We start from the raw sequence: 9,609 nt of genomic DNA on the forward strand, positions 1-9,609 counted from the left end.
TTATCAAAATTGATCACATTGTCTGAACATATTCCACGGCGAAGGAGAGGCGCTTTGTTCAGGGAGCCCGGACGAGCTTTTATAGTAGGACAAAATGGTGTTCAATTAAGTGCTTAGATTAATAAAATGGCAAACTTATCAAAATTGATCACATTGTCTGAACATGTTCAACGTTAAATGAGCTTAAACACAATTCGTTAGAATTGAATCATCGGTAGCTCTTCGCATCTTTAAAGCATAGGCTATTTTTCGCCAACCTGAAAAAACTCCCCAGGATGAAAAGTATTCACCCATATTAACCAAATTGCTAAAAAGTTGAAAATTTTGAGCCGTAGAGGAACTTGATATTTCGTCAGCACGCAGGCCCACCCTTCCTTAACACTATAGGCCTAATGCCGTTCGTTGAAAGCATCATATACCTAGTCTGGAATCAGGGTCACGCGTGTTGGAAAATGATAATAACTAAATAAACAATTTCCGGCGTGATTACTGATAAGTAAAGCCAGTCAGCCTCGTCCCGGGTGATTCCATTGCTTGATCCAGTTCGTTTTACGGAGCTCTGCCTAGGAACCCAGGGTGGCGGTTGTGTCACAAGAAGTCTATGTATGGACTCGGTCTGTGGCGAGGCTGAGGAATGAGTTGCAGAATCGTTGCGCACGGCTGACTTGAGCCAAAATGACTTTTTTGCGCTATTTCTGATCTGGCTGACCCTTGAAGATAAGCTTGATCGGGAATTTTAGGTAAAAACTTGTCCAAGTCTGATTTAAATCCTGCTACTGGATCAACGCCTACATAAAACCTACGAATATTTAAAAGCAATAAATTGAACAATGAGGGAGCCCGAGAGAGAAGAGAGTTGGACTTCATTGCTTTAACTAGCCTGGATTCTGGAGGGCTTGAAGGTGCTCTCAAAACGCACATTAAGCCTCTACGGTCACTACAATTGACCCTAAATCCTGGGTTGGGACAAAGCTCATGAATGCTTTTGAAAACGTACAATATCAGATACCTTTCACACGTTCTCTGAACATTGTACAGTCCCAACTTTTTTAGTCTCTCCCAATACGAGAGCTCTCTCATATCCTCAATGTTCCCAGTAAAACATCTTTGAACTCGCTCGACCTTTTGCAAACCTGCTGAACTAATTGGAGCCCAAATGGGCAAGGCATATTCAAGATGCGGCTGGACAATCGACTTGTACAGAGCTAGCATTGTGATACTATCTCTGGACTTAAACGTGCGATATATCCAACCACATGTTTGAAAAGCTTACCAACTTTCAACTGGATATGCTCATCAAACTTTCCATCATCTTGGAGGACTACACCTAAATCCTTCTTGGATGAGACCTGCTGAATGCCCTTGCCTTCATCATCTAATAGTGGAGTGTCTAATGGCGTCGACCCAAATGTCATTGAGCGGAATTTCATTCCATTCAGTGCCATATGACTCACAGCAACCCAAGAGTAGATTTGGTCTAGGACCTCTCTACCAGACAATCGGAATTCTGACCATTCTTACCAACTACCAATTTTGTATCATCAGCATAGGAAGAGATACTGACATTACAACTACCAAGCTTCTGAAGCGGAGCAATGAAGATGATGATTGATATGTAATTCACTATGGGATCCTTTAACCTTAAGCAATTTCTTTCTACCAGAAATGAAACTTCTCAACCAATTGAGAACCTTGCCTTGGATCCCAATCTCATAGAGCCTGTTAACTAATAGGCCATGGTCTACCTTGTCAAAGGCCTTGGCAAAGTCAAGATAACCAACATCTACTGATTCATGGCTCTCTAGTCCCTCATTAACCTGCTCTATTTCTTCAATCAGTTGGGTAACCGTGTTGCTAAAATGTGCCCAGAACCCATGCTGGCTACGAGGAAAAACTTCATGAATGTCAAGAAATTCAACAGGTTCGAACTTTATTCTCAAACACCTTCGCAATATTCAAAGGGAGAGAAATCGGCATATAGTTACTGGGGAGCGACTTATCTCCCCCTTTGAAAATTGGAACAACATGAGCTAGCTTCAGAGAAGAGGGTAACTTGCCCTGATCCAAGATGCAACGCATCAAGTACGAAAAAAGAGGAGCAAGAACCTTTGAGCATCTCATCAGAAACTGAGATGTCACACCATCAGGACCAGGAGAGCTGGAAAGCCTCAAGTCGTTGATGGCCTCTAAAGCATCTTGATCTGGGACTACAAGATCAGCTACGTGTTCATATTGACTAACCTTGTCAATCTCAACAGACTCATCTTCAGAGCAATGAGCTGTTGCTTCCGAACTCAGTGGGGTTGAAAACACACTAGAGAACTGATCTCCCAGTATGTTGGCCATAGACTCTACATTGTCTATGGCTTGCGCATTGACCTCAAAAGACTCTACAGGGTGTTCCATCTTTCTCTTAGAGTTTGCATAAGAGAAATTGCCTTAGGATTCGACCTGACCTCCTGAACCACCTTACTCTCAGTTTGTAACTGGTCATATTCGATGGAGGCCTTAATTTTACCCTGAACCACGTCCAATTTTTTTTGAAGACTAGTCACCATTATTGGATTCGAAGCGCTCTTCAGCCTTTTTGCTACTTTACAACTGTTTTTGAACAAAGTCTTCCTATATTTTGGAATTTTTGTCCGTTCACCAGCGTTCGGGACACATTCAGAGATTGCTAAACTAGAGCAAACTTCCTTAAGAACTGAAACTAATTTTTCAATGGCTGCATCTATGGACGATTCCTGTTTCAGAATTGAAATCAGGTCAAGTTCTTCTAATCTTTCTATAATCAACGGCCAATGTTCATCTTTGAACTTGAACTTAGCCAGACCGACCTTTTTGGCCGGTCATACTCCAGAGCACGCCGGCTTTTGAGTAATGGTCTACCCTATCTCAAGAACACGATGATCTGACAGATTACTAGGTGTCACATGGACATACTGGATCAGATCAGGGTCATTGGAACAGACCAAGCCGAGAACGCTATTCTCTCTAGTTGCTACACCTACATGGTGGGTGAAATTGCGCAAGATCGCAAACTCCTCCAGCTTTTCAAACGACTTTTCAATTTCGAAATGGGAATATTACCATCAGGACTAACCTTCCACTCTACAACGCTAGCCGGAAAATCAAAGTCCCCTACAAAGAAAACCTTCGAGCAAACTGCCTGATCCAACTCATTTCCAGTGAATTTGAGAGCTGACATAAAATAACTTACTGAACAGGAAGGGGGCCTATACATTGTTACAATAGAATATATAGAATATAGAATATATATTCGGACATGACAAACTAAGACCTCTACTTATCCATACATACTCCTCCGTACATTCGTACATGACTAATGTGCAAATCATTCCTAACATATAGGCATACGCCCCCATGTGGGAATATGGGATTATCAGGGCGTATTCTATCACAACGAACTAAGTTTAAACCAACTTTTGTTAGTTCTTCATCTAAGACCCCTGGCCGAAGCCAGGTTTCTGTTATAGAGATGAATGCAATCTCTCTCTCAACGGCTAGTTCTTCTAAGATCTTAACTTTTGTGCTGTCTTTTTTAGAAATCAGACAATGCACGTTCATATATAGCCCCTTTACGGGCCTCTCTTTTGACGGACCAAGTTCACAAGATCTTGGACCATCCTCTCCAACCGTAAAAAATCCCTCTTATCACCAAAGCTACGTTCCACTGGAGGCAAAGCATGAGCTAATGGGGATGGTTGGGTTTGAGGAATGGGCTGGGCAGCTACATTTGAATAGGAACGTATTTTGGGAATAGGGGTGGGGCAAGGAATATTAGGGAGGAGATTGTTTATAGGAATAGGGGTGGATTGGGTATTTGAAGGAAGAGGAGGGAATTGGGAGAGAGAATGGGAGGTAGGAGGAGAGGGAGGGAGGAAGCTAAATGGGTTAAGGAAGGGGGGTGGGGTGGGATTAGGTTTAGGAATAGGGTCAGCTCTAAAACTACGAAACTGAGCTATCCTATTTCTCGCCTTTCTTTGCGTCACTTCAACATGGACGGAGGTACACCGTACATTAAAGCATGTCTTAAGTCTCATGGACTGACGGCACATGTACGGGTGAAAAAAAGGACAATCTACCTTTGAACATCCCTTCTTACTATTGTACTTCTCAAGGCCGAACTTGAGAAGTTTTTGACACCATTTAGGGTGGTCAAACTGGCAGCCTTTTCCTTCTTCAGGACAAGGCTGCTTCCGGTAATCAGAACAGACTGTTTTCTCCAAAACTATCTTATTTTGCTCTATTTCAAGATGAGATACTACTTCAACCACTACATTAGTCAAATCAGTCGATTTCTCAACTACTGGGTGAGCCTGTTCTTCAAGCAGCACCCTGTTATGATTGACCCAAGCAACTAAAGTCTCTATAATAAAGGACTTACTGACTACGGAAGGATCATTCCCTGCTAAGACCAAGTCCAAACATTGTATAGCCTCTTTGCTGACTTTTCCAAAAATAGATTCCATCATGAATACAGGAGGAACTATCTATGAGCAGCAAAATCAAGAGAGCAAGAAAAAAAGAAAAGAACTAAAAGTCTGTGCAATGTTGTCCTGAGGTACAGGACCACGAAGCAAAATAGGAATGAACTACTTCTCATCAAACTAAACATAGAAATCTAAGATGGAGATAGTAAGCAAGAAGGCACAGAGAAAAGCAAGAAATCAAGAACATATGTAAAGTAGGAAAACAACACAAAAACACAGAAATAAACTCAACAAACTGGTCTAACACGAAATGAAATCAATGCACTAATGAACAATAAATTCTAACTGTCAAGGACCAATACAATCAAACTAAAGAACTACACAACGATTTGAGACTAGAAATACTACACTACAAATCAGAGAGAAGCTGCTAAAGCTAAACATCAACATAAATGAACAATAAACTCAAAGTAAGTAAGCAGTAAACTTAAAGTAATTACGTCGTACCAAAGAGCCGTGAAAAAACAAACCTAATTATCTCTCCAGATCTGGACGCGGTAATTCTCAACTTTTTTTCATTGAACCATTCCTTAGAATCACCTTTGGTATGTTGTGATGTTGTCATGCGAGTTATAATTGACGTTTACTTCTGAGCATGTCTAGTCAAGAAATACACTTCCATCTGAACCTTTACTCGATTTATGTGTCCTCCGCTTCTGTCCACTCAATACGATCATGCGAACCTTGCCCTCTGATCTTTGCTTCGATGTCACGAACTTATAATGCAGATACCTAAAACAGGACGAAAACAATTGACCCCTTGTAAAATGTACTTTCATCGTTTTCTTACAACAATTACTTACGATCCTATATTTCCGAAAAAACATGCCAAATGTGAGATCGTAATTTCTTCTCTGTTAGTAATCTTTTGGCTCGATGCCACAGAGAGTAACCTTTGAATACAATATGTTGCTCAAAAGTTCAATACTGGGCCTAAGCCAACCCTCACTAAAACCTTATCCAAATGTGCAATCAAGTTAGAATATAAATTAGATATTTTTTCACGATTTGTGCGTCTGATCACAGACTTTAAAAGAATACATAAAAAACAGCTTTTCAATAAAATGCCAAGCCGCCTCNCAATAAAATGCCAAGCCGCCTCTGAAAAAATGACTTGTAACTTAGCTCGTTTTAAAGTTATATCGTCAACTGACCCAGAGCAAGACAAAGATTAAATTTCATGTCATCTTTAGAATATGATTTTAACTGTCTCTCCTAAGTTTTCAAAATCATTATTCTTTGGCAAAAAAAAGGGATATGAAATTTTCTCATCGATCATAAGTCTATATTCGTGGTCTAATGTAGAGGATGAAAACCACTTCGTGAGGTCACACTGGTAACCAACCCTTATCTTATTTCATTTTTTTTGTTACATCGTCGATTTCCTTTGAAATCAATTTTCAATTACATTTGTTACTTTGAGAAAGTTACTGTAGTGTTATTCCTTATTTAGGTTATCACGGCTTATGCCATGCTTATGGATCATGCTCTCTCGTTCCTCGTATATGCTCTCTGTGTATATACGATCTCTTGTATCCATGCCCCAACTACCGTTCAATAAACAGTCTGCAATATAGCTTCAACCAGAGTACATCGTCTGTCTGTTCTCCGCGCGTCCATAACATAACATGGCGCAGTCGGCAGGATATTGTGACTATTGAGATTGTGAAAGTAGTGAAAATCGTAAGCTACCAAAAACATTCAATATTACAGTGAATCTAAAGTGAGGTACTAAAAATCCAAGATATAAATCTCAATATTGTACAATAACAGTTTCAAAGGTTTCAAAACGTTTATTACAAAAATACGAAATTCTAAAATATAAAAAAATCAGCTGCAAAACGGCTTTTTTCTTCTAAAATTAGTTTTATTCATGTTAATGAGTGAAACTTAAACAGTTTATAAAAATACCTACCTGCATGAACCATTCCTTTAATAGATAAAAGAACTGAACCTTCAATTTAATCCCTCAGCAAAGAGATATGAAGCCTCAAAAGTAGGAATGATCTCTCAAAATTTGACGCTGACGTCATCTTCCTTTCCCGCTTCAATGAGTCAATAATAGAGGTCAATGGCAATGGAGCCACCAACAACGATGACACCACTCTCTATTTGTCTTCGGCCTACGAGGTTTATCTTAAGGGATCCAAACCAGATGGCCCCTCAGTTTCTATTAAAGGGGAATACCTCCATACCCGAGGCTTGAGTATTTCCCAGATGATTTATAGATTTGATAGAATCGCCCACCTCCGGGTGAAATACGATTTTTCAACGCTTAACTGTGATGCCAATGGAATCCAAAGAGGCACTTGCCATTGGATCACAAGGACTCAAGAGTCGTCATTGACGTATATTTTTGACCTCTTTTGTCGTTCGGAGGATGGGGTTGGCAACCGTTCAACCCTCGAAAATATATTGAAAATGACAGCAAATGCTTGTTGTATGTATGCGACCTGCCCCAAGCCCTCACACACCAAGGCCCCACCATCAACCATTTTATGGTACAATATCTCCAATATATAGACAACCTGGTTATCTTGGCTTATTCAGCCGTGGAATTGCAAACTGCCATCAATGCACTCCACGGTTATTGGCGAGTGAAACCTTCAATTCAATACCATCAAGACGAAGGCCATGGTTTTCCACAAAGGTCGTCTGCCTCCCACCTCTTTCCATATTTACAACAGTCCGATTGAAATCGTCAATAACTTAAATTATGTCGGTTTCACATTCTCAACTCAACTCTTCTTCACCAACCATCTCAAATCATCAATAGTCAAAGCCAGGGCCAGGATCGGATACATTTGCAATAGACTTACCATGAAGAATCTTCCCCTTCCAATAGTTCTTCAACTCTTCCGGACCTCCATCACTCCAATTTTCCTCTACGGCCTTCACTTGAGGCTCCCAGACTCCGCCCAATCCGCTCTCAAATCCGCCGATGCCACCTTCACCAAGTTCCCCTAACGATACCTCTGCGTGCCCCAATATGCCAAGAATGCATGGACGCATTTCCTAAGGGAAACCAAGCCCCTTCAACATCGGGCTGGCAAGGTTAGTGTTCAACAGTGTTGGGAACCTGACCTTTCCGGAGGTGATGTCCAGGCACAAGTTGTCCTACCCGGTCAAGGACTTGCTAACACCTTATTGTCCTTGGCCCGACATCCCTTCGGAGTATTGGCGGTCACGCACCTTTGTCCTGCTCCCGGCCCAATTCCAATAACGACAGGAGCTGACAAAAGATCTGTTCAATCTGGCCCATCCTCTTCTCTGTAATAACCAAGAATTTCATCACTTACCTGTACCTAACTCTGTCTGTACCGTCTGCTCTCATCCTCTTCACTTTTTTCATGTGCACTGAAACAATGGTAGTCAAATTCACTGTGATATCTCTAGTCAGGGACTCTATAGAGTGCTTTAGTGTCCTTGCTCTAGTCAACTATTTTATTGCTTTTACCGCTTTTTACATGTTTCTTTTATACATTTTACAGTCTGTGTAATGTTTATACACCATCTTTCCTTTAAATTTTTACGCCATGACATGACTAAGAGTTGCAATAAAGATATTATTATTACTATAAGGTCATGCACCTGCTCATCTTATACATAAAAAGTTACATCTGCCGAAGGAAAAATTCAAGTCTGTGAGAATGAATCAAAACAAATTGCAGACCATGGTTTGTTATCCTGTTTTAGTGCACACTTTGATGTATTACGAGGGGCGTCCGGATCAGTATCAGAATGATTCAAGAACTTTATAACCACGCCATTAATTCTAATTCTATAAAGAGCTTATTTCTCGACATAATCTCCAATCAGTCGCTGACAGCTTGGAAATCGATCCAGACAGCTCTTGAAGGCCGTTCTATACCTGTTGGAGTAATTGGTAATGCCAGGTTGATCTACGATAGTCAATAGTTCCGACATGATTCCTCACTGTTCTTCTCCCTCTCCTCCTGACTCCTCCATCTCAATTTCTTTCTTCCTACCGTAGAGACATATTTTCAGACTCCCCCATTGATTGCTTTACCAAAACGAAACCCCACAACTCAAGTATCCTTGGTGTGGGAGTGCTGCAGTCCCGGGTTCCTTCAGATTGTTCATCATTCTTTGGACATTCGACCAGACACTGGTCGAGAAGTAGACGACATTTTGGGCATCGTCAAAGATTGCCTAAGGAGGTTCCGCAGTTTTCACATGGTAGACATGCTTGATCTTCTCCAAGTGAGACAAACAGATGGACTAGACTACACCAGCTTGTGCAATGTGATTCTGGAATTTGCGCAATTCGCCGATTTAGCCCATATCATCGAAGACCCACTTCTTATTGTGTTATAGCTCCAAGCCATGAAGAGTGAATCGGATAGAGTCCATCTAATGGTTAAGAACTTCAAGACGTTCGACGAAGTTCGCCACTGTATTTTGGAATTAAAAACGTCTCGTCTTTGAGCCAAAGGAATGACCGATTCGTCCACTCATCTAAATGCAGTCAAGACGTGATTCAAGTCCAATTATAAGTTCCTAAATAACAAGAATTTTGAAAAGGCTATTAATTCTGGATTTTGTGGACCTACCTCCCATCCAAACGAAAAGTGCCCGGCTCAAAAGGGCAAATGCCGAGTTTGTCATCATATTAGACATTGGGAAGAGGGGTGTCGAAGCAACAATGTCAAGCCAGATAAATGCTCATCTGAAACTCGTGTTGGTTCCGTCAAATTGCAATTTGCTTCGGGGGGGTGGATTGGATTGAAGTTGCAATGAGATTGAAGTTAAAGTCTTACTGTGTAACTGTGAGGACAAGTCGAAACCAGTCAGTGATTTTATGAGACGATATTGGAGCCGACATCTCGGTCATGTGCGCATCGGTACTCTAGGACACCAAACAAAAGGATATGGTCGTTCCGAAAAGTTCCATTATCATATTATTAGAATCGACGGAATGCAGGTAAACAGAGTGGCATGTTCTAGGCGGACTTGGAGATCAATGGGATTTTTGCATCCAACGTTCCAATTGTGGTATGCCAGGATTTGCAGGATGCGTTCCTCAGTTTGAGCCCTTGCAAGGCATTGGCTATTGTTGACGACAATGGGTCTG

This window comes from Tigriopus californicus, chromosome 6 (assembly GCF_007210705.1).
Source record: "Tigriopus californicus strain San Diego chromosome 6, Tcal_SD_v2.1, whole genome shotgun sequence".
Taxonomy (NCBI): domain Eukaryota; kingdom Metazoa; phylum Arthropoda; class Copepoda; order Harpacticoida; family Harpacticidae; genus Tigriopus; species Tigriopus californicus.